This window comes from Macrotis lagotis, chromosome X (genome assembly GCF_037893015.1).
Source record: "Macrotis lagotis isolate mMagLag1 chromosome X, bilby.v1.9.chrom.fasta, whole genome shotgun sequence".
NCBI classification, from domain to species: Eukaryota; Metazoa; Chordata; class Mammalia; order Peramelemorphia; family Peramelidae; genus Macrotis; species Macrotis lagotis.
In genome coordinates, this window is record NC_133666.1 from 44828450 (window position 1) to 44854538 (window position 26089).

Consider the following 26089-nt stretch of genomic DNA (forward strand, 5'->3'; position numbering starts at 1 on the left):
TTGCCTAAGGCCACACAGCTAGGTAATTTTTAAGTGTTTGAGACCGGATTTGAACCCAGGTACTCCTGACTCCAGGGCCAGTGCTTTATCCACTGTACCACCTAGCCACCCCTAGTGTAAACCTTTTTAAATTTAATATAGTCAAAATCACCCATTTGCATCTCTTTCCAATGACCTATGATCACTGGAAAAAAGACTGCATAATCAGAACTGAAGAGTTGGGATGGACCTCAGTGGCCATCTGGACCAACCTGTACACAAAGGGAATGCCAAATCTCCTATGCCTGACAAGTGGACAGCCAACCACAGTGGTGGGTGGGAAACTGGGCAGAAATCAAGTTATTTTTCTCAATGACTGAATTTTAATACTGGTCAGACTTGAAGAGGACTGCCTAGATGAGAAGGAGAAATGGGAGACAGGATTCCTAGACTCAGGGTCACCTTCTCAGTTTTGATACTTCTGAAGAATTTGGACTGAGTCCTATTCCTGGAGGACTTTGAGCAATGAACTAGATGGTTGCTCCATGTGGATGATGCATGGTTGGCACAAAGAGGACTTCCTTGTTCTGATATCGGCTTGGGATCAGGGATACAGAGCCGAAAGGGAGAAGGAGACTAGAAATTCAGGGATACCTTTCCTCTTACTTGACATCTGAGGGCCCTGTGGCCCACACAGGGGAAATGAGTTGGCCATCACATGGGGAGGAAGCTGCAGATCCTGGCTTCAAAACCAGATCCTTCCTCTGTCCATCAGACACTCTTGGCTCTAAGTCACTGGGTTGGGATGAAACACCAAGTCCTTTCTTGAGGTGGGCTGCCTCCTTTGAAGGGTTCTGCTCTATATCATGGGGAGAAAGGGCAGAGCATGCCAGCTTAACCCAGAGACCCTAAAGGGGAGCTTCTAAGACCTTCTGAATGGTCTCCTCTGCCTCCTGCTCCCATGACAAGAGAGACAACTGTGAGCCTTTTTCAAGAGAACTAGCACCTTGGCTGTCACCCTCATCTTGTGCTTATTTTGGGAGCCTCAAACTGATCAGATTACTGCAGGCAGGCCCCTCGCCCCTCAATTTCCCCTCCAATAGAAATTCTTCTGAGGCCATGTAGCTAAAACATCTCTTGCAAAGGTCACCAATGACCTCTTGGGAGTCAAATCCAAGGGGCTATTTTCAGCTTTCTTTCTTCCTGCCCTTTTCTGGAGCTCTGCCGTCCTTCTTGCATCTCTCCTCTCCCCTGCCTGGTGGACAGGTGCTCTCTTGAACCTTCTCTCTGCCTCCCCTTCCTGCCCCACCCCTCCCACCCCTTTGCCACAAGAGGCCTCCCCTCTCCTTTGCTTTTGGCCCACTTCTCTCTCTCCCTTGCAAATAACCTTGGTCCCATGGTCTTTTTCAATCATCTCCATGGCCTCTAATCTATCTTTCTGTGTCTCTATCATGCTCTGGTCTCTCCCATGTTCTGTTTCTGCTTACTTGTCCATCTCAACCATGATAGCCCCCAAACACCTCACATTCACCACATTCCCAACTGGGTTTGTCCCCTGCCGCCAGCAAGCTCAGCTTTATCCTCTGGTCCCCCTCAATATCTCACTGGCCATTCTGCCTTCTTTTCCTTCCTTTGGCCAGCCATTGTTTCCTTTCTGCCTGTCCTCCACACTCCCCTTGACTCCTGCAATCCCATCTCTCCCCATTCCAATTCATCTTTCATGCCAAAGCCAGTTTCAACTTTAAAGCACATTTCTGACCACCTCTTTCCTCTCCTTCTCAAAAATCTGCAATTTCCCAATTGCCTAATTGGTCTCTTGGCTTCCAGTCTCTCATTATTCCAATCCATCTTCCATGATGCTGCCAACAGCCTCTTGCTAAGTCCCACATCTGGCCATGGCAGTTTCTAGCCCAGGCCTTTGGGTCTTCCTGTTGCCTCTGAGAGGAAGTACACACTCCCCAGCCTGGCCCTGAAGACCTTCGGCTCCCATTGCCCTCACTTTTTCCTTTCAGTGGGGCTTTGGTTTCTTTTTCTGATGACAAGCGTTTGTATTACCCATTGCCCTTTCCAGCCTTGGTTCCTGAGACTTGACTTCATAGCATCTCCGTTCTAGTCACTGAAGCCTTCTAACTACTGCCAGAACTCACGACGTCATCCCCTGCCTCCGCCCATTTGTCCAAGGAACAACGCCATGCCTAGAATGCACCTCATCTCTGCCTGCCAAATCATTGTTGAGCTCAGATGCCTCCTTGACTGGGAAGTCATCCCTCTCCTCCCCAATCATTCCTGCTCCCACTGCTCCTCTCCCTCAGAATCCCTCATTTGTCTGTCTCCACAATCCATCCCCAGGAGAACCTCACCTGTTTAGGTGCAGGGGCTACTTTGATTATGATCTGTGTAGCCCCAACAATGGGCATCAAGACTTCTTGGATTGAATTGAGAAAATACAGATGGGTTCAGGGTACAGAGGGTGGTGATGGAGCTGGGCTGCAATTTTGGCCTCACCAGCATAATCAAAGCCAATGTCCAAGAGTTGCCTAGCGTGAGGGCTCTAGGCAGATTAGATTTGGGTTTAGGAAGTGTGGTTTTTCCAACTCAAGCCCCTGGGAAGAGCTACCCAGCCACGGTCATGGCCCAGAGCTCTCTTTCCTGCTCTAGCTAGGTGGTCTAAGGGAGGGCCCTTACTGGACTCAACTAAGACCATCAGTTTTACAGCTCATCCAATTCAACCCAGTCCCCTCCCAGACTAGGATATTAAACCCCAGGGAAGGAAAGTCATGGAAGTCATTTTTCCAAGATTGATCAAAGAATGGGAAGCCAGAGGGGGGAGGCTAAGGGTAGCTTCCTACCATGGTGGGGGGAGGGAAGAGGCTCATTGTACTCCAGCTCCCTGTCTGCCCAGTCAATCCCTAAGAGGATTTAGACCTAGACCTGGGGTTCTGGTCCCCTTCTCCATTACAGGCTTTCAGCTTATTGGAATTCCCTAGGGCCCAGGCATGTCCAGCTGACAGATCACTCAATGATCAGCTTACAGATGCATTCTCTCTATTCACCAAGTATCCCAAGCATTGGGAGCAGGTGATTCCAAGCTAAATGGAGCCCTTCACATCCCCTAGATCAGGGACACAGGCTCCCATCGTCCCCAGCAGACCCCTGTGAGTGTGAGGGGCCCACACCAGCCCTTGCACCCAGTGGGAGGGGCAAGTTTCCATGAGAGATTCAGTAACTGCCAACAAAGACCAGCAACAGGTATCAAGTGTCTGATTCCAGAGAACAAATGTTGAGCAGGGTGCCAGGGTCACGAGGGGGAAGGGGGTCCCAGAGTGGTCTTTCAGCCCCATGGCGCCAGAGAGAGACAGAGTCAAGGCAGCTCAGCAAGCATCCAGGAAGCCTTGCTATATGCAAGGAGTCATGGGAAACGTGGGAGACACAAAGTCTAACACCAGACAACAAGCCCTGTCCTCGTGGAGTCCATAGTCTAAAGGGAGGTAACAGGCAAACAGCCAGGGGAACATTGACACAGGGGCTGGAGACATGGGAGATGGCCCCCAGAGACTGGCAAAGACATCTCACAGAAGGTGGGGTTTTAGCTGTGGCAGTAGGAAGCGGGCCACCAGGAAGCAGGGATGAGGAGGGAGAGTCCTCTAGGCATGGGGGACAGCCAGGGCAAAGGTCCCAGGGTCAGGAGATGGAATATGAGAGAAGGTGGAAGGAACCCAGACAAGGAGGCAGGGCTAAGGTTGTACAAGCCAGACAAGGGCTTCTCTGGTGGATCTCAGAGATCAGCCAGGGAGCCCCTGCAGTTCACTGGATGGGGTGGCCACATGGGTAAACTGGTCCATCCTCTGCTTTAGGAAGATCACTCTGACCATTGAGGGGAGGGGGACCTGGAGCAAGGAGATAAAGGAATCACAAAGACCAACCAGCTTCTAATTCTCCATGTTGTGAGGATCCAACAAAATTCTCTGTGTAGAGCACTCTGCATATGGCCTGCCCTATAGGGGTGTGATTTTTCCCTTCCTTTTGCTTTTCCTCTTAAGACATGTTCCAATAATTGTGGCTTGAATGAATGAATGAATGAATGTACCTAGTGACCAGGCCTCCAGGTAGGACTGACAGTGCTTTAGAAGGATGGATAAATCCCTGTGATGCCAACTCATTAATGAGAGTTTCCATCGGGTCTCCAAGGATAGAAAAGAAGTGGGGTGAGCTCCCCAGGCAAATACCCTGCTGATATCAGCCAGCATGTCCCCAAGCTGCTTGGTGGCCTGTCAATACCTTTGACCTGCAGGGGAGTCTGAATGGAGAGGAGTGGGAGAGGCAGCCTGGGTATTTTCCTCCAGGGACCTCCACAGGAAGCAGGCCAGTCACCAGACCAACTTGCCCAACCTTGGGTGCAGGGCAGAATGTGGCACCCACAGATGTCAGCTTCAACGGCTCCCTGTGGGACACTGTCTCCTTGGTTGGGGGGGGGGGTTCAGGGAGATTTCAGAGAGGCTCCAGGCTGGTCTCAGAGCAGCTGGAGCAAGAGACAGGCAACTCCATGGCAAAGCAGAGTCCGGGACTCCTGCCCCTTAGGGCTAGCCTTGAGATTAAGCCCCTGGGAGGACACCTGCCTGGGCAGGAGTGTCAGGGGCTGGGCAGGCCAGGCTGGGCCAGGCAGGGCCAAGGCTAGAAAGCATAGTAGTCAAAGAACCCTATCTGTGTGTGTGTGTGTGTGTGTGTTGAGTTGATGGGCCTGACACTCAGCCCATTGGAAGCAGAAGATGGACAGGATATGTAAGTACTACTGTAAGTCCAGTGGGCAGATGCTCCCGTCCAGGAATTCTGTGGCAAGAGAAGGGGCAAGCTGGGCAGCATGGGCAGAGGAAGCAGGCCAAGGTTGGCATGAGGAAGCCCAGCCACACAGGAAAGAAAAGAAAGGCAACAAAGCCAGAAGGAGCAGGCCAGTTCCAACCCCTTCAAATCAGCAGGAGGGGCCAGATGGGCAGAAAGGGAGGCCAGAGAAAGCCAGCTGAGGGCAGGGCTCAGGGCCTCCCAACCAAGTAGAGGCAAGGAAGGGCCTGACAGGAAGCAGAATCCCCCCTGGGCAGGCAATGACATGGGGGCTGCGTGGGGATGTGGGGTCTACCACCAGGACAGAGGCCCATTGGGTCTGCTGGGGCAGAGCAGCCAAGGGCTGGCAGCTGTGAGCAAGGATCCAGAAAGAATCGGATCTCCAAGTGAGGAGGGGGGTCAGAGCAGCTGTTGGGGGCCCAGTCTAGTCTGGCTGGTGGGGAGAGCAGAAAAGACAAACCAAACCACATGCCCAATAAAACTGTGACCTCTAGATGAACCAAAGCCAGGACCCAGCTTTCCTGTCTGGATGACAGGGTAAGGGGTGAACCTCAGAATGTGGGTATGGTTGATTTTTCCTCCGACCCAGCAGGATGAGAGGGAGTGAGTGGTCAGAGCTGGGCACCATCAATCACTTGGCAGCCTCTGGGTTCAGCTTCTAAGGTTCTGCATTGGAACCTGAGCCCAAATAGGAGGCCTTCCTCTGGGCAGAGCCGTGTGCTTCAGGGAGGGGACTCTGGCTCGTGTTGTCTATTAGCACCAAGGGATGGGGTATGGCCATTACCTTTCTGGGTGGGTGGGCAAGCCCTCAACAATATGATGGCATGGCAGTATGGACAGAGGACCTGCTTTGAATCCTGCCTTACTCCCTGGCTGACCAGAGGCTCCAGTTCAGCCTCAGTGGCCTCTTTCTCTACTTTTCCTGTCCTCTTAAGACTCAGTCCCTGCCACATAGTGACCCAGTGGCATGCCACCTCACTGTTCTTCCCCCAAGACCTCTTCCTCCATTAAATAAGGATTTGGAGGCGGTGAGTTCTTTTCCTTTCCAGCTCTAAGCCAACCATCTCTATGATCCTCTCTCCTGTGCCTCCTTTTCACTGTGCAGCCCAACTTTGTCAGGAAGGGAAGAGAAGCACGGGGTGCAGTCCCCTGATTTCAGCTCTCTTGAATGTCCATTCTAACCAAAGACCAGGGTTAGGGTTTGGATCCCAGAAGCTCCCTGGTGGGGGCCACAAGGGAGGAGCAGGTTGACAACTTTGGGGGGTCCAAGTCTGCCATAGCCGTATTGGGGAGCTGCCCAGAGCTGCCATTCTCTCAGAAACTCAAGAAGGTCCAGGGGCGCCTCCATCCTAGGGCTCGAGTAGCCTGGTGAGGGATCCAACTGAAACCATCCCTCTTGCCTGAGCTCTGGCCCATTGGTAGGTGCTACCTGTCCCCTTACTGTCCAGTCACCTAGTACAGCTTGCAGGTGTTCCTGGGTTATGAGCCTGGAAATTCCAAATGATGGATATTGAATCTGGTTTTCTCATAGAGACAACTTGGGGGATTGGGATTCGGATTAATGACTCTGAAACCTGATTTATTGTCAAAATGGCCATAGATACCATATTTAATGAAAGCAAATGAGTTACACTAAAACTTTCAAAGTCTGTGTACGATGAAGGGAACCAGGAAGTATGCTAACCAACCCACGGAGGGAGGCCCTGCACCCCATCACCAGTTCCCCACCCCACAACATTGTGTTGGGTAGACTTTAGGGGGGATGACTGATGGAAGGAGAAGGGCAAAAATTGTCCAAGATTGGCAGGCATGGACGTGTCATGGAAACCATTTCCTTGGAAGGACCCCAATGGATGCAATTATAGATTCCTCCAAGTATATACAGTGTCCCCAAAGTCTTAGTGCTGTTACCAGCTTTACTGTCCTGTGTAATAGGAAAGATCCAGGGGAGGGAAGGCTCTGTTCTGGTGGATACGGCTAGGGTTTTGTCCATCACTGAGAGGAAATATCATGGAACAACCCCCCCCACACACACACACACGGCAAAGAGACTGGGCAAGGAAAAGTGTATGGAAGACCAAGAACCAGGGAGAGCCCTGAGAGAGTAACTGGGTAGAACACGGCTGGGGACTGCCAGAACCATGAATCACTGCCATGGGGTTACAGTGGGGAGGCAAGAGAAAGGGGGTCACATAGACTTTTATCAACCGTCCACAGGTGCCAGTTAGTGAGCAGTGCCCGCAGCACAGTGGGCCAGCACTAAGGGCCCTGAGTGAAAACACGGGTCCTTGGCAGTCCCAGGGATGGGGAAGCTGTTCTCCATAGCACCCTTTGGGTAGTGCCTTCCTTCTTGGGAGTAGAGCTTGGGCAATTACGTAGAAGCTTTCTTATTTGAACAGCTTAATTATTTCATTAAACTCTAGCAAGTGAACCTTCTTCTTGGGGAAATAACATGCTTGGATGGCCCAGGCAGTGAAGGGAGATTGTGGACCATAGGAGGGAGGGGCTGGCAGGCCTCCAGCCTTGGTTTGATTAGGATACACCATCTTCCCAGCAAAGAGCTGCCTGGAGGGGAGCAGGAAACAGGGACTTTGATGGAGCAAGCCCCCTGAGATGGGCCAAAGGGGGCCAGGAGAGGCCAAGGCAGCTACTGAGTCCTCTCTTCTCAAACTTCTCCTGAGTTGGCCTGCCAGCCATGGCACCTGCATGGGGTCAAAATGTCTTCCTGGCAGCCTCTGTCCCTGCCTCTGGTGAACTGGATCATGGGGCCAGAGCATCATCTAATAGAGTCGTGGGCCCAGGTTAGATAAGCCTGCAAGTCTGTGCAGCAGCATTGGAATGGGCTGGGTGGTGCCCCAAGTGGTCATGCAGCCCCACCTGCCTCCTGGGGCTCCCACAGGACTGTTCACTGAGCTATATGGCCTGAAACTTCTGAGTCCTCGGGCTTCCAGCCTTCTCTCCTGCTCACAATTCCCCAGTCAAATCGACTTGGTAATTAAAGGTCTGTTTCTGGGGGTGAGCCTTTTGCTCCTTTTCAATTCCCCCACCTCTCATTGAGGGTTAGGTGGGAGAGGAGAGGGAAATCCTAGAGGAATGGTGAACATTTCCCTTCCTCCTCATATCTACTCTACCCTGTGTCCTCCTTCAGAACATGGGAACGGCGAAGAAAGGATTATCAAGTGACTTCTCTGAACTGAGGAAATCTCGTGATACCGTATCAAATAATGTTTTCAAATGCGTAGAATAAAATATGGAAGGAAATACAAAGGAAATCAATTACATTGAAAAGAATTCTCTCTATGTTTGTGTGTATATGTATAGATGTCTATCTATGTGTCCATCAGTACCTCTATCCATCCATCCATTAATCCATCCACCTGATTTCTGCTCCTGGGCCTTCTGACCACAGACAACATCCTGTGAAGGCCATAGGTAGCTCAGGGCCTCAGGAGGCTTCTATTTCCAACTGGCCCAGTAAGTAGTCTGGTTGCCTTGTCTATCCTTCTCCTGAAAGGCTAATGACTCTAGGGACCTTTTGCCTGGGGATACAGCTTGGTAAGGAGAGGGAGCTCCTTTCCCTCTGTGTCTACCCAGGCTGCTTCTCTTGCTCTTTCCTTTAGTGTTGGGCTGAAGTGCTTGCCCCACTGCAGTGCAAGCACTTGGGGGACTCCAATTTTTCTCATTGCCATCTTGCAGAATACCAGTTTCCTCCAATCTTCAAGTGATGGTCCTAACTCCTTCTGGCGTCCTTCCAATTCCTGCCCCTCTCTGCACTCCCAGCTGCCCCTGTGTCTCCCTTTAGATTGTTTTGTATTTATTTTCTACTTGAAAGCAGTAGAAGATAGAGAGCCTGGAAGACCTGGCTTTGAACTTCACCTCAAACTCATTCTATGTGATCCTGGCCAAGTCATTTCACTTCCTCTTTTCTTTAAAATTAGAAGTTACCAACTATGTTTCATATGAGGAAGTTCCTTGACTTCTAGTTTCCTCTGCCAGTGAAATCTGTCATCCTATCTCTTTTCCTATATATTTTTTGATATATTTTTTGATTTTTATTAAAGATATTGAGTTTTACAATTTTCCCCCAATCTTGCTTCCTTTCCCCCACCCCACCCCACAGATAGCACTCCGTCAGTCTTTACTTTGTTTCCATGTTGTACCTTGATCCAAATTGGGTGTGATGAGAGAGAAATCATATCCTGAAAGAGAACAGAATTCTTAGAGGTAACAAGATCAGACAATAAGATATCTGTTTTTTTCCCAAATTAAAGGGAATAGTCCTTGTACTTTGTTCAAACTCCACAGCCCCTTATCTGGATACAGATGGCAATCTCTGCAGACAGCCCAAAATTGTTCCCGATTGTTGCACTGATGGAATGAGTAAGTCCTTCAAGGTTGAACATCACTCCCATGTTGCTGTTAGGGTGTACAGTGTTTTTCTGGTTCTGCTCATCTCACTCAGCATCAGGTCATGCAAATCCCTCCAGGTTTCCCTGAAATCCCATCCCTCCTGGTTTCTAATAGAACAATAGTGTTCCATGATATTTATATGCCACAGTTTGCTAAGCCATTCCCCAATTGAAGGATATTTACTGCATTTCCAATCCTTTGCCACCACAAACAGGGCTGCTATAAATATTTTTGTACAAGTGATGTTTTTACTCTTTTTCCTCATCTCTTCAGGGTATAGACCCAGTAGTGGTATTGCTGGATCAAAGGGTATGCACATTTTTGTTGCCCATTGGGCATAGTTCCAAATAGCTCTCCAGAAGTGTTGGATGAGTTCACAGCTCCACCAACAGTGTAATAGTGTCCCAGATTTCCCACAACCCTTCCAACAATAATCATTATCCTTTCTGGTCATACTGGCCAATCTGAGAGGTGTGAGGTGGTACCTCAGAGAAGCTTTAATTTGCATTTCTCTAATAATGATTTAGAGCATTTTTTCATATGGCTATGGATTGCTTTGATCTCCTCATCTGTAAATTGCCTTTGCAAATCCTTTGACCATTTGTCAATTGGGGAATGGCTTTTTGTTTTAAAAATATGACTCAGTTCTCTGTATATTTTAGAAATGAGTCCTTTGTCAGAATCATTAGTTGTAAAGATTGTTTCCCAATTTACTACTTTTCTTTTGATCTTGATTACATTGGTTTTATCTGTGCAAAAGCTTTTTAATTTAATGTAATCGAAATCATCTAATTGGTTTTTAGTGATGTTCTCCAACTCTTCCTTAGTCATAAACTGCTCCCCTTTCCATATATCTGACAGGTAGACTAGTCCTTGATCTTCTAATTTGCTTATAGTATTGTTTTTTATGTCTATGTCCTGTAACCATTTGGATCTTATCTTGGTAAAGTGTGGGAGGTTTTGGTCTAATCTAAGTTTCTTCCATACTAACTTCCAATTATCCCAGCAGTTTTTATCAAAGAGGGAGTTTTTATCCCAATGGCTGGACTCTTTGGGTTTATCAAACAGCAGATTACTATAATCCTCTCCCGCTTTTGCACTGAGTCTATTCCAACGGTCCACCACTCTATTTCTTAGCCAGTACCAAACAGTTTTGATGACTGATGCTTTATAATATAATTTTAGTTCGGGTAGTGCTAAGCCACCTTTGTTTGCATTTTTTTTTCATTAAGCTCCTGGCAATTCTTGACTTTTTATTTCTCCATATGAATTTACTTACATTTTTTTCTAACTCATTAAAGTTCCTATATATTTTTTAATTTTATTACTTGTTATTCCCATGCTCCTGCCCCCATGTAAGCTCCCCGAGGTGAAGGACTGTTTCATTTTTGCATTTGTGCCTAGGTACCTAGCTGGTAGACCTGGGTAAGCTGAGCCCTTACTTGCCTGGGTAGGAAGGGGACCCCCTTCGTCATAGGCACAAAGCAATTACTGAAGTGAAAGAAACTGTTGCGCTGCTTGGAGAGTTAGTCCCCTGGCGTTATCCCCATTTTACAGGTGAGTTAATTGAGGATGAGAAAAGTGAAATGTCTTACCCAGAAGCACACAGCTAATTAACATGTGGGGCAGGATTTTAATTTAGGTCTTCCTGCGTGGAATATTCTATTGACCCTATCAGCTAGTATGAACATCTCAAACCTGATCTTTGAAATTTCCAAATTATTGCATTTGGAAGTACACTTTTTCCTTCTCTGTTACTTTGAGTCAGGGTGGGGGTGGGTGTAGGGGGTATGGGAACTAGAAATGGAGGCAGATTTCAATTCAATGTCTGGAGCTTTGGAGAGGTTTCTTGGTTTAGAAGAGCTGTGTGACCTTGGGCAAGTCCCTTAAACTCTCAGTCCCTTAAGCCAGGGTTCTCTCCAAACTATTTTGGCAATGTTCTCCTATAAGTAAAAAAAAAAAACCCAAACCTGCTTATTCACAAATGATGTGCATGTACTACTGTACTAATAGATTGCATTATGAAACACACACAAAAATAGACATTAAAAGGAGATAAAAGTGAAATAAACAACTTTAAACTATTTTATTTGATTTATTCATGGTACAAACCTCTTTGCTCTTACTAAAATATTAATTTTTTCATGAGAACAGTGTGAGTAATTATACTTTATTATTTTTAAAAAACTGCATTTGTCCTGGCTGATAGGGCAGACTTATAAATAATAAATGTTTTAGCAATTAATCATTCAGATAATTTCATTTATATAATTCACCAAGCATGGGAATTTTTTAGCTAATTTATTGAAAGATACTCGAGACAATAATCAATGATTGATCATAAGTTAGTGAATATTTAGGATAGGGATCCAAGGAATGAATTCATTGGTTTAAGGGAGGAAATCCCCCCACTAATGCTGGCTTTCATCTTCCCTGCAATTTATAGACCTAAAAAATTACCCAGAACGGAGAGAGGTTTGAATCGCTCAGGATCACATAGCATGTATGTATCAGAGTCAGGACTTCCTGACTTCTAAACCAGCCTTCTCTTTACAATGATACACACACACACACACACACACACACACACACACACACACACGCACGCACACACAAACACTCTGAACCTTTTTACTGCTTTTTAAATCTATTTTTTTGGTGAAATTATTTCATTCCATACTTTATTTGAAATAGTGTATCACTGTTATTGCATTTTGTTTGCATAGCTAGTCCTATCCAATTCTATTTCAGCCAGCTAGGACCAGGAGTTTTTCCTCCAAGTTTTCTTTGCTGGCTCTTGTCTCTGTGTTTCTCAAGTGTTGAAAGTTTTCCTTTCCCTCAAGGTTCAACAGAGGTGCTGATGAACCTGAATCTCTTAGTTCGAAGTTTGCTTTCACCTAAATTCTTCTTGAGCTCTGTTTTTGTTTTTTGTTTTTGCAAGGCAATGGGGTTAAGTGACCTGCCCAAGGTCACACAGCTAGGTAATTATGAAGTGTCTGAGGCTGGATTTGAACTCAGGTCCTCCTGACTCCAGGGTCAGTGCTCTATCCACTGTGCCACCTAGCTGCCCTAGTTCTTGAGCTCTGTTTGCATAAGTTACCCATCATTATCATTGTTTGCATACATGTCATAACTGGTAAACTCCATAAAGAATTGTATCTTTAAACTGAATCGTATTTTTTTTAAAAAGCTATTCCCCAATTGACAAATGGTCAAAGTATATGAAAAGGCAATTTACAGATGAGGAGATCAAAGCAATCCATAGTCATATGAAAAATTGCTCTAAATCATTAATTATTAGAGAAATACAAATTAAAGCTTCTTTGAGGTACCACCTCACACTTCTCAGACTGGCCAATATGACCAGAAAGGATAATGATCATTGTTGGAAGGGATGTGGGAAATCTGGGACACTATTACACTGTTGGTAGAGCTGTGAACTCATCCAACCTTTCTGGAGAGCTATTTGGAACTATGCCCAAAGGGCAACAAAAATGAGCATCCCCTTTGATCCAATAATACCACTACTGGGTCTATACCCTGAAGAGATGATGAAAAAGGGTAAAAATATCACTTGGACAAAAATATTCATAGCAGCCCTGTTTGTGGTGGCAAATAATTGGAAATTAAGTAAATGTCCTTCCATTGGGGAATGAGTTAGCAAACTGTGGTACATGTATGTCATGGAACACTATTGTTCTATTAGAAACCAGGAGGGATGGGAATTCAGGGAAGCCTAGAGGTATTTGCATGAACTGATGCTGAGTGACATGAGCAGAACCAGAAAAACATTGTACACTCTAACAGCAAGATGGGGGCAATGATCAATCTTGATTGATTAGTTCATTCAATCAGTGAAACAATCAGGGACAATTTGGGTCTGTCTGAGATGGAGAATACCATCTGTATCCAGATAAAGAACCGTGGAGTTTGAACACAGACCAAGGACTATTACCTTACATTTAGAAAAAAAAAACCCTGCTATCTTATTGTCTGATCTTGTTCTCTCTTATACTTTATGTTTTTTCCTTAAGGATGTGATTTCTCTCTCATCACACTCAATTTCTATTGTTGTATGCGTGGAAGCAATGTAAAGACTGACAAATTGCCGTCTGTGGGGGGTGGGGGGAGGTAGGTAGGATTAGGGGAAGAATTGCGAAGCTCAAAATAAGTAAAATATTTAATTTTTAAAAAATCAGAATTTATTAAAGGATAACAATTCCAAAAAAAGAGAATTGTATCTTTAGTGTCAGTGACTCATCAATAAGAATGTTTTAGGAGCCTATTCCTGCTAGAGAGAAGAAACAGAAAAGGAAAACCTTTTCCTCTATGAGTTCTCATTTTGTCGGTCATCTGTCCTCTTAGTGAAGGAAGGATGAAACAACAATTTATCCTTGCCCTCTATGAGTTTACATTCTTCGAGAATGAAGGACGAACAACAACATTTAATAGGGGAGGTAACATGTTCACAAGGTAATAGACAAAATACATACACATGATTTGAACTGGCTCTACCAACTGAGGGTACAATCGTGTTTAACATATTTTCATATTAGTCATGTTGTGAAAGAGAATTAGAACTAAGGGGAAAAACATGAAAGAATATAAACATAAAAATGAACATAGTATGCTTTGCTTTGCATTCAGAATCCATAGTTTTTTCCTCTGAATGTGAATGACATTTTCCTGAACAGGTATCTCAGGATTGTCCTTGAATACTGAATTGTTCTCTCTTTTTTTTTTTAGTTTTTTTTGCAAGGCAATGGGGCCAAGTGGCTTGCCCAAGTCCACACAGCTAGGTAATTATTAAGTGTCTGAGGCCGGATTTGAACTCAGGTACTCCTGACTCCAGGGCTGGTGCTCTGTCCACTATGCCACCTAGCAGCCCTTGAATACTGAATTATTAAGAAGAATGCATTCATTATGGTTGATCCTCTCACACTGTTGCTGTTGGTGTGTACAATGTTCTCCAGGTTCTGTTCACTTCACTCAGCATCAGTTCATGCAAATATTTCCAGGCATGAATTCTCACCTCTTATGATTTTTTTTCCTTTTAAAGATTTTATTTATTTTGAGTTTCACAATTTTTCCCTCTAATCTTGCTTCCTTCCCTCCACCCCCCCACAGAAGGCAATTTGCTGGTCTTTACATTGTTTCCATGGTATACATTGATCCAAATTGAATGTGATGAGAGAGACATCATATGCTTAAGGAAGAAACATAAAATATAAGAGATAACAAGATTACATAATAAGATAACATTTTTTTTCGAAATTGAAGGTAATCTCTCATGATTTCTTATAGAACATTAGTATGCCATCACATTCACATACCATAGCTTGTTCAGCCACTCTCCAACTGATGGACATCCCCTCAATTTCTAATTCTTTGCCCCTTCAAAAAGAGCCACTATAAATATTTATGTATAAGGGCGGTTAGGTGGCACAGTGGATAGAGCACCAGCCCTGGAGTCAGGAGTACCTGAGTTCAAATTCTGCCTCAGACACTTAATAATTACCTAGCTGTGTGACCCTGGGCAAGCCACTTAACTCCATTTGCCTTGCAAGAAACATAAAAATATTTATGTATATGTGGCTCTTTTCCTCTTTTTAGGATCTCTTTGGGATAATGCTGGATCAAAGAGTATTTTATTGCCTGTTGGGTATAGTTCCAAATTGCTCTCCAGAATGATTGGATCAGTTCACAACTCCACCAGTAGTGCAGCGCATTAGTGTCCCAGTTTTCCTATATCCTTTCTAACCTTGATCATTTTCCTTTTCTGTCATTTTAGTCAATCTGATAGGTGTTAGGTGATTACCTAAGAGTTGTTTTAATTTGCATTTCTCTAATCAGTAATGATTTGGGGCATTTTATATGCCTATTTATAGTTTTAATTTATCAATTGAAGAATGATTTGTATCTTATACATTTGACTCAGTTCTCTATTTTATTTTTTTATTTCTATTTCAGAAATGAATCCTTTAACAGAAACACTGAAAAGTGTTTCTCATCTTTCTGCATGCCTTTTAATCTTGGTTGCATTAGTTTTACTTGTGCAAAAATTTTTTAGTTTAATTTAGTCAACATTAAAAATATTGCAATTTATTTTGTTCTCTCTTCTTTGGTCATAAACTTCTCCCTTCTCCATAGATCTGACATCTAGATAGATTATTCTTTATTATCCTAATTGGCTTATGGTTTCATCATTTATGTCTAAATCAAGGACCCATTTCAACCTTATCTTAGTATAGGGTGTGAGATGTTGGTTTCTGCCAAGTTTCTGTCATATTATTTTCCAGTTTTCCCAGAACTTTTTGTCAAATAGGAGGTTTTTATCCCAGAAGCTGCAATCTTTGGCCTTATCAAACAGTAGATTACTAAAGTAATTTACTACTGTTGTTTTTGTACCTAATCTATTTCACTGTTCTGGGCCAGCTATATAGAGCCCTGGCCTTGGAGTCAGGAGGACAGGTGTTCAAATCCGTGCCTCAGACACTTGACACTTTATAGCTGTATGACCTTGGGGAAGTCACTTACCCCTGACAGGCTCCCATCCAGGACCATCTCCCCTTGTTTCAATACATATCTGGCCCCAATTGATGTGCTTGTCATGGCATCACCTCCCTGATATTATGATATTCCAGAGTGAAGGACAAACATCACCATCATCCACTTCACTACTTCTTAGCCAGTACCAGACAGTTTTGATGACTGCTGCTTTATAATAGTTTTAGATCTGTTACAATGAAGTCATCTTCCTCTGCATAATTTTTCATTAATTTCCTTAATATCCTTAACCTTTTGTTCCTCCAGGTGAATTTAGTTCCTATTTTTTTGAGCTCTGTAAAATATTTTTTAGTAGTTTGATTGGTATGGAATTGAATAAGTAATTTAATTTAGGTAGAATTGTCACTTTTATTATATTAGTTAAGCCTAACCATGAGCAATTGGCATTTTCCCAATTGTTTAAGTCTGATTTTATTTATCTGAAAAGTATTTTGTAATTGTTTTCATATAGTTTCTGGGTTTGTCTTGGGAGTTTGTTTGCAGTTACTTTAAATGGAATTTCTCTTTCTATCTCTTGCTGCTGGACTTTGTTGGTAATATGTATAGAAATGCTGATGATTTATGTGGATTTATTTTATATCCTGCAACTTTGCTAAAGTTGCTAATTATTTCAAGTAGTTTTTTTAGTTTATTTTCTAGGGTTCTCTAGGTATACCATATATCATATGCAAAAAGTGAGAATTTTGTTTTCTCATTGCCTATTTTAATTCCTTCAATTTCTTTTTATTTTCCTAGAAAAGACTTCTTAAAGGAGATAGCAACTCAGCTGAGATTTAAAGCAACTAAAGCCTGAAGAAGTAGAGGTAAGGAAGAAGAGAATTTCAGACATGGGTAGATATAAAGCCATAGAAAAAGATGGGATGTCATATATTACACTGCAGTTTGAGAATATAAATATTGACATTGGGAGCAGACTGTCTTATATTCTAAGCTGTTAACTGCTCTTGAAGTCCTGGGTTTGCAATTTAAAATCTGGACTATGTCCCTCATTGACTGCTTAAAAGATTTGCATGTTTTGACTAAATTCATAATAATTCACAAAATAAGTCACTATTTTTTCAAATTTGTTTTTAAAAATATATTGTAGTCATAAATCTTACATCAAAGTGGCTTCTGTTATGGATAGTTCCTGTATAGATCTGAATATTTTAATGTTGAATTTTTCATGTTAGAGTGTGTTTAAACTGCCATTTAGTATAACCTGCCATGGTATAATGTAATATTTAATATGAAAATATTGAGTTTTTAACATGAAAAATATTGTTATAGATTCTTAGCAACAATTAAGGGATAAGATACACTTGATTTCATTTTCTTCCATTATAATTTTGATATGTTTCATAAATGTAATACAAAGTGATTATTATTTAAGTTCAAAAAAAGATAATGACTGTTTCTGAGGTTTCAAAAACAATGTAAAAGCAATATCCAAATTTCCTTTGATATTTTATTTGTGTTGTATCACCACAACAAAAAATATTTAATAATATTTAAAAACAGCAATTTAAAGTTTAGTGTATAACAAAACAAAAATTATCTTTAAAACTGTCTGTTTCATAAAAATGAATAAAGTTATTAGGGCCCTACTATATGAAGGGCTTTTTTTTCAGGGAAATGTGCCAAATTAGAGTTCTGATCTATGATAATGTTTTTATTCACATAAACATGCCCTTGCAAAAAGGGTGATATTTTCTGTTTTTCTTGGAATGTGTTTTATCATGAAATGATAGTGGGTTGTTTGATGTATACTTCTGGGCATTATTTGGTGAATGGTGGTGAAAATACTTTCTGAAAATGAAGCTGTGGTATATTGAGCATAGGAGGGGAGAAGCTATCATAGTGAAATATCAGAAAAATATAGCCATTTTTCCATTGGTCAAGAGGACAGGTCTCAGAATTCACCCTCTGTCAGTGGTGGGCATGGAATTGGAACTCAATTGGCCTAGTATGAGAGTAATCTGAATTTAGACTCTCATTTTAGCTCTGTGTTCTAAATCACAATACTTCTTATGAAAAACTTAGGTCATAAGTTAATTATTCTAAATCTTCATCAATAAATCAGTATATCTTACATGGACTCATGAATCTTGGAATATATTTTTCAATCAAATCAGTTATATAGTCAAATGCTTGGCCAAAAACCAAATTTGTCTGAAACCCCCAAAACACTAGGGGGTCTCTAAAGGATCTAACACCTAAGAGAACTTGCTTTTAAAAATTCTTGTTTAATTGAATGAGTATAAGGCAACTTCCTTCTTACTGCTACCCCACCACAGACTCTAGTGAGAAAGGACACTCACATCAAGTCAACAAAAATTTCTTAAGTCACCTACTGTATGCTAAGCACTGTTCTGTATATATAAAGGCAAAACTAGATGATGGCTTTAAAGAGCTCCCAATCTAATGAATGAGAACCTAATATGTAAATGATGATGTGGTGATGATTTTGTCCAAGACCAAAATAACATCACTATGTTAGAGACAAGTTGTAGTGTGTCCCACTATGTTAGAGACAAGTTGTAGTGTGTCCCACTGTAGCTAATCAGACCCATACAAACTTAGAATGCTCTACTACAGGTCCAGCACAAATAGTTCATGTGAACACTTAGGTTGGTTACTCTAAACTTACTTAGGTCATGTTTCCTTTGAGCTGCTTCCTTGCTCTGCCTTGCTCATAGAACACAGCCCCCTTTCTAGAAAATGAGTGCATGCCATACTGGGAAGTCCGATGCCAGTGTCTCCCATTTGTACAATCAATTCCAATATTCTTTTACACACGCACACACACACACATGTGTGTGTGTGTGTGTGTGTGTGTGTGTGTGTGTATTAGGTTTTTGTAAGGCAAACGGGGTTAAGTGGCTTGTCCAAGGCACACAGCTAGGCAATTACTAAGCGTCTGAGACCAGATTTGAACCCAGGTACTCCTGACTCCAGGGCCAGTGCTTTATCCACTACACCACCTAGCTGCCCCAATTCCAATATTCTTAAGAGAGACCTTCAGGGTATCCCTGTATCGATTCTTCTGATTTCCCTATAAGCACTTGTCTTGTATGAATTCGCCATAAAATAGTCTTCTTGGCAAGGGTACAATCTGATGTCTGAAAACGACGATGTTTTGAAACAAACTGAAGAAAGGTTACATTGGAGACGATCAGTATTGAGGGGCATCATGAAAGGTTGATGTACATTTTCTTGGGGGGGTCACATTTACTCATTTCCCAACTTCCCTTCCAGCCCTATATCCTCTGATCCTCAGGAGGTGAGGCCAGGAACAGCCTCTTCAAGGTGTAAGAGAAAGCTTGAATGGGGCTGCCTCCCAAGAGGAGGAGGCAGAGGATGGGTAAGAGATTCCGGGAAATCTCTTCCAGTTTCCTCTCAAAGCAAAGCAGGGGCACTACTCCTCTGAAGGTTGTTTTGTTTTTATTTCTTTTTTCTTTTTCTTTTTTGGTTTTTGCAGGGCAATGGGGTTAAGTGACTTGCCCAAGGTTACACAGCTAGGTAATTATTAAGTGTCTGAGGACAGATTTGAACTCAGGTACTCCTGACTCCAGGGCCAGTGCTCTATCCATTGTGCCACCTGGCTGCCCCTGTTTTTATTTCTGATTGCTTTTTTCATGGAATCGGAGATCTGAAACCAAAAAGGGACCTCAGAGTTCACCAGGCTCCCCTCATTTGAGAGATGAGGAAACTGAGGTTCAAGGAAGTTGTCAGTCCCTCTCTCCCTCAGCACTTGTGTGCTTCTCCCCTTCTATTTGCTTTCTTCTTTGGGATTGACAAAAAAAAACCTTGGTAGGTTTTTCATGACTGGTTGTGTGTTTGCTTGGGACCAGTAGAAGGTGAGACTCTGTTTCTACTTTTGCAGTGGGAGCTGGGGGGATGGGGGTGAGGAACAACAGGTGGTGGCAGTCAGTCAAAAGACAGCAGGACAGCCAAGCTCGGGCTCTTTAGGAGAGAGCCAGAGGCTTCCGAGGGCCTGGCTAAGCTGATGGCATCTAGGATTAGCTGTGTCCAGGATTAGGCAGCAAACTCATCTTTCCCTGGAGGCCAGGGGCCTACAACAGGGACACTGATATTTCCAGGCACAGCAGACTGCCAACTCAGGCCTGGAAAGTGTCTTAGGGGATTTCCATGGACAGGGCCAGTCCCCTGCAGAAGATGGAAAGCTCTAGGTAGAGGTTAGAGAGGACCAGAAAGGGGGGATCTTGCTCTCTCAAGAGAGCCTGTCTTGAGATGCCCACCATGGCCTTGCTACCTCAAAACCAAAGATTGCTCAAATGAGCAATCAGCCTGCATAAGAGGAGAGAAGACCAATGGTCTAACCAAGTTCATTAATGTTTCCTTCTCTCCTTGACAACAATTAACCCACTGGAGACTATTCTCATCCAATTTGGTCTATAATCACCTACCCGAAAGTCTTGTTCAGATTCTGAAATTAGCAACTGATAATTATTTTTGCCTGGTTCTTGCTTATACTCAAGGCAGTCTGTGTCCATAATATTCCATCACAATGGGGAGCAAAGAATTGGTCTTAAATATAATGAATTAAGCACAATGGATGACAAGTGTTAGCCCAAGTGTGACATATCTTAATGACATCTCCCTGTTGGCAGGTGACCTTCAGCCCAACATATCTACTGAGGCGGTGAGGAGCAAATGTGTTGAAGCCCTGCAAAAGTAGGAACCTCCTGGAAGCCCCCAATGTGTCCCAGCAACCCAGTGAGCCTAGGGAAGTCGGAGATTGGAGTTAGAATGCAAGTTCCTTAAGGTCAGGGAATACTCCGTATTTGATGTCCCATGGCTCCCTAGTACCTGACCAGGGACTTTGACATACAGTACCCATAGAATGGCTGGAATGTTGAGCTAGGAGTCAGAAAGAGCTGAGATCGAATTCTGCCTCAGACACTTACTAGATGTGTTACCTTAAAAAAAAAACAACTGCTTAACCTCCCTGGGTTTCATTTCCCCATCTGTCAAATTAGGGAAGTGAACTCAATAGTCTAGAAAGTCTGTTTCATCCTTAAATTGAGGATCCTATGATCTGTAATCCTGTAATCCTATGCTTGTGTTGGCACAGGTAGAGGACTATGGAAAGCCTTGTCCTCCACAGGTTAGGAAGGACATCTAGAGGAGAGCTATTAGGATGTGGGAGGGGAAGGGCCTTAAGCTCAGCTGGGGATTGTAAATTGAAAGCTGGAAGGGACCTTAGGGGATCCCCTAGCCTAACCCCCTCATTTTACAGATGAGATATCTAAATCTCCTGGATGTTTCATGATTTATCCAGTCTCCCAGGGAGCTAGTTAAAGAGTCAGGATTCAAATTCGGACCCTCTGACTCAAAATTCACTGTTTTTTATCATCACCTAGGAGGTTCACTGGAAGGAACTGAGAAAGTTGAGCCTGGAAAAGAGAAGACTCCTGGTAGAAACAATAGTGTAGTCAAATGTTTAAAGAAGGGAAAGTAGACTCACACCCATTGTGCCCTTGAGGGCAGGCTGAGGAGCAACAATTAGAAGTCTCCCTGGGGAAGATGTAGGCACAACATAGGAAAAACCTTGACAATTAAGGTTGTCCCAAGTGGAATGGGCTGCTCTGGGAGGTTGTGAGCTCTCCCCCGAGAGAGGTTTTCAGGGAGAGACTAGATGACCACTGGCCTGGGATGTGGCAGGATGGCATCCTTGTTCAATCAATCAAACCAACTTTTATTAAGTACCTATTGTATGCTGGACATCAGGTAGGTGGACAAGCGCAAGAATTGGATTTGAGTGAGAGGTCGCTGTCCTAAGTCACCAGCCTCACTTTCAGCTCCAGAACTATCTGGGTCCATATATGAATCAGAACAACTGGAAATGGTCCTGGATGTGAGGCGATCAGGGTGAAGTGACTTGCCCAAGATCACACAGCCAGGAAGTGTCTGAGCCTGGATTGTATGCTAGCAAGAGGGGAATACAGAGAGAAAAAGTAAAAGTCTCTGCCCTCAAAATACAAAGATACAAAAGAAAAGATACTTTTGGGTGGGGATACTGTTGTTGTCTTTAGTTTGAAGAGGACCAATGACTTCATGGGTGACTTATTGATGAACTGGATTTCACTGAAGTAGAGTCAAGACAACTGGGGATGGCCCAGAATTCAGTGGGTGACTTTAGTGTCTTCAATGCCCGACAAAGCTCCAAGTGCTCCATAGTGGCCTCTTTAGCCACCCTCATGGCCATTAGAACAAATTATTCACATTCATCCACTCTGCTGGAGAAGCCTTCACCTTCTTGGAGTAGATTCAATGACAGGTTTGAGTTCTTTTGGTTACCCTCAACCTGGCTTAAGCCCATCCACTTGCTGAGGTGGTTTTACCAGGTGTGGCCACTGCATAGGCTCCACAGGTGAGAGTCAAGAGGTGAACAACAAAGGTGGAGAAGCATTCATGAAAAGGGCTCAGCAAGCCTTCACGCCAGAGTTGCTTAGTCCTCCCTGAATACCCCATGCACCCCTGAGGAGTACTAACATCTTGAACTGAACCTTAAAAGGACCTGAGAGTTCCAGGAGGCAGAGGCAAAGGGGGGCAGTATTCTAGGCATGGAATCCAGGACTATGTACAAAGGTGTTGAAGTGGGAAATGGATGTTGCATATAGTGAATCATAAGTAGATGCGTTTGTCCGATCATAGTTGTGAAAGGGCATAATGTTGTAGCCAACTTGGAAAGATAGGCTGGAGCCCAGTTGTGTATGGCTCTAAATGTAAAACAGAGGAATTTATATTTTATCCCAAAGGGAATGGGGAGCTATTGAAGCTTCTTGAGGAATTAGACCTACATTTTAGGAGTATCAGCTTGATAGTTGTGTGGAAAATAGATTGTAAACAGGAGAGGTTTGAGGCAGAGTGATCAATTATGGGGCTATGATGATAGTCCAAGTCAGAGGTACCCAAGACCTAAATGAGGGGGATGGCTCTCCTCTTGAGGAGGTGGCCCCTGCAAATGGAGAGCAAGGGACTAAAGTGAGATGATGAAGAGGCAGAAATAACAGGACTTGTAACTGACTAGCTATTGGGGGGGGGGGTTGTACAGGACAGGATGAGGTAGAGGGAAAAGGAGAGAATGATTCCAAGGTTGTAAAAGGAAATCTGAGATTCTCGAATTCTGATTTTGTGAATGGAATTGGATCCAGGTTCCTAACTCTGTTATTTTGACTGAATTATGTGCCACCTCTGGTCTGCTTCGCTTTCTTTCTGGTCCCTTCCAGTTCAACCAATCTGTGATTTATCTGCTAGGAGTCAGGGAAACAAATGAAAGTTGATCTGGAAACACATGAATGCAGAACTGATGGGTACCAGTCCTGAAAGGAGGGCCCTCCTAGGGCTCTCAAGGGAGTTTGAAGGTACCTCTCTGGCAGCCTCAAGAGTTCAGCAAGGAGGGGGCGGCTAGGTGGCGCAGTGGATAAAGCACCAGCCCTGGAGTCAGGAGTACCTGGGTTCAAATCCAAGCTCAGATACTTCATAATTACTTAGCTGTGTGGCCTTGGGCAAGCCACTTAACCCCATTTGCCTTGCAAAAAAAAAAAAGTTCAGCAAGGAAGAAGGCCTAGTCAGAAGCCCTTTCTGTACCCAAAAGTCCTGTTTGATGTTTCAAAATGTCCCATGATTGTTTTGAATGTTATTATCTTTCAGCTCACCATATCAGGAGCTGTCCTTCCTGGGGAGGAAGTAGGGAAAGAGTAGCTGATTTTAAACTCCATCTACTGGGTCAAAATCGATCCCCACACTTGGTGATCTTGGATGAAAGCGATATAAATGGTGGCCTTGAGGAATTTGATTAACTTCCTTCCTACCTTCCCACCCTATGAGGACAAGAAGAGTAATCTCAGAAATGCTTGGGACACTGGGCCCACCACTGTCCCAAGAACAACCATCCCTAAACTCTAGCAACTAGGGAGTCCATACCAAGGATTTCCATGAAGTACTATCAGAAGGACAGTTCTAAGGAGAGGGTGATTAGAAATATGTTCCATCCCTCAAAGGCAACTAGACCTGTGTCCCAGAGTGCTGGTAGGATCTCTTCCTTCTTCTGATGGTCCTGACTTTCCTTCAGAATTGCCTTCCTCTGCCATCATGGTTTTCTGCCTGTTGAATCCCCCCAACTCCTTTCTCCCATCAGCTGTGTCTTGAGGATTTGGGGTCCAGAATCTGGGAGAGACAGGCTGTTCCTTGTCCCAGAATGAGTGCATCCTATCAGGTGGAGGGAGTGGCAGAGCCTACCCCCAAATGATTTTGCTTCAGGTGCTGGAAGGCATCTTTATGACTCTACTTAATCTATCTAATGGTAGACACATCCCAGCATCTTAGGTATGGTTAAAAAGGACCTCCAGGACTAGCCAGCTCCTTTTTATTTATTTTTTTGGAAAGATTTTATTTTGTATTTTACAATTTCAGCTCCTTTTTATAGAGGAGGAAATGACTTGCCTAACATCACACAGGTAGTAGGCATCAGAGGCAGGATTGGATGCCAGGTTCATCAGGGCTTTTTTATTTTTCATTCTGCCTCCATGGAAAGGAAGACCCCTGATTTGACATGTGCTTGCCTGAGCTCATCTTCCCATGAGGCAACAGAAGAGGAGGCCTGTGGGGGTTCACCCCGATAGAATAAAGAGCATCCAGCCCTTGGAGGGGGAGCTCCTGCCCTCCCTGCCCCCCACATTGTCCCTCCTTTCATGGCCCCTCCCCCAGCCCAGGATGACACAAGTGGCCTCCTTCTAAGGACTTGCCCAGCTGGGGGCAGCAAAGCCTCACAGCAGAGTCTCACAACTGAGGTCTCTGCTTCCGGCTCTGCTGGGGAGGCTGCGCAAGGATTGCAGTCAGCTCCAGGCTTCTGTGTGGTCTCTGGAATCAGCTCTGATCTGGCTCTCCTTTCCCTATTAGGAAAGCTGCTTTTGCAGATAGATAAATGGGTATTTTAAGGAGGAATGCAGTTCGGAGCATTTCAACCTCTCAGAGAGACTTGGATGTCCTTGATGGTACCCAGATGATATCGAGCCCCTCTGACAGTCAGCCCATTCACTAGGCCCTCTAAGGCTTTCTGACGGAGTGATCTCCTTCATAGGGCTTGTATTTTAAGGCCTACAAAGCATTCCCCCAGCCTGTACAATGATTCCCACCCTACCCCACTCCTGGTCATTTGCGGCTTCCAGATCTTGCCCCTGTCCAACACATAATGCCCCTTAATAAACCATACGTGCCTAGCCCTTAATAGCTAACTGGATGGCCCATCCTTCTTGTAATTGTGTGCAACATTACCCTACTGCAGGAGTGTCTGATGCCTGGAAAAAGTCAGACACTTTTCCAAGCATAATCTGGATCATTCTTCATTCTACGCTATCAACAGAACAAATCAAGTCCCACATTGTAACGTTTGCCTATTTCCCAGGCCTATATGTGAATGCTGACAATTTACCTATGAGTTCTTTGAGTGTGTTGGTTCAAGTTGCTTCCGGCATACCCCTGCCTTACTGTTAATCAGAAAAGTAAGCCAACAATGCGTAAGGGTTTGGCCAGCTCCTATATGGTGGCATGGAAAGAGCACTAGTTGTCTGACCTTGGGCAAGAACCTCAGTTTCCTCATCTGTAAAATGAAGATGGATGGTTCAGGCAGCCTCTGAAATCCCTTCCAGCCCTAGCTCTCTCCAGTGTCCTCTTCTGAGAGGGTTGGACAAGCTGGCCTCTGAGGTCCCTGGCAGCCCTAATTCAGATCCCATGCTCCAGGAGGCAGAGGAGTTTGTTGTTAGCCCTATTGCCTCCTGCAACATGTCCACCACTGGGTCACCTCATTACCCCATCTAGCTTGCCGGAAGCCCTCAGCTGATTGCAGTCACAATTGGATCAATGATACATAAGCCTCATTCTCAAAATGGCTTAGAAATTTTTTTTTTTAATGGGAGGGAGAAAAGAGTGAGAAGAAGGAACCTAGTGATAGGTTGCCAACAAAAAAAGAAAGAAAAGAAAAGCAAGAAAATAAGGTAAAGAGGAAAAGAAAAGCAAGGAAATAAGGTAATGGAAGTATTTTTTAAAAGACAAAGAGAAGAAAAGGGAAGTCCAGAAAGAAACACAGATGAGCAGGACAGCTTTGAGAGTACCAAGTTGGGATGGCTAGGTGGTGTAGTGGATAAAACACCGGCCCTGGAGTCAGGAGTACCTGGGTTCAAATCTGAGCTCAGACACTTCATAATTACCTAGCTGTGTGGCCTTGGGCAAGTCACTTAATCCCATTTGCCTTGCAACAAACTATACATAATAGAGATTGATAGCTTCATAT

General features: G+C 44.0%; 1 protein-coding gene across 7 annotated transcripts in view; it reads left to right on the forward strand.

Annotated features, from left to right (window-relative positions):
- GPR50 (G protein-coupled receptor 50) overlaps positions 1-26089 on the forward strand; it is a 153795-nt gene that overhangs the window by 88883 nt on the left and 38823 nt on the right. For all 7 annotated transcript variants that reach the window (XM_074204264.1, XM_074204261.1, XM_074204260.1 and 4 more), the window contains one exon: positions 16528-16595. The gene's annotated coding sequence lies outside the window, so the exon portion shown is untranslated. The remainder of the gene's footprint in view (positions 1-16527; positions 16596-26089) is intronic.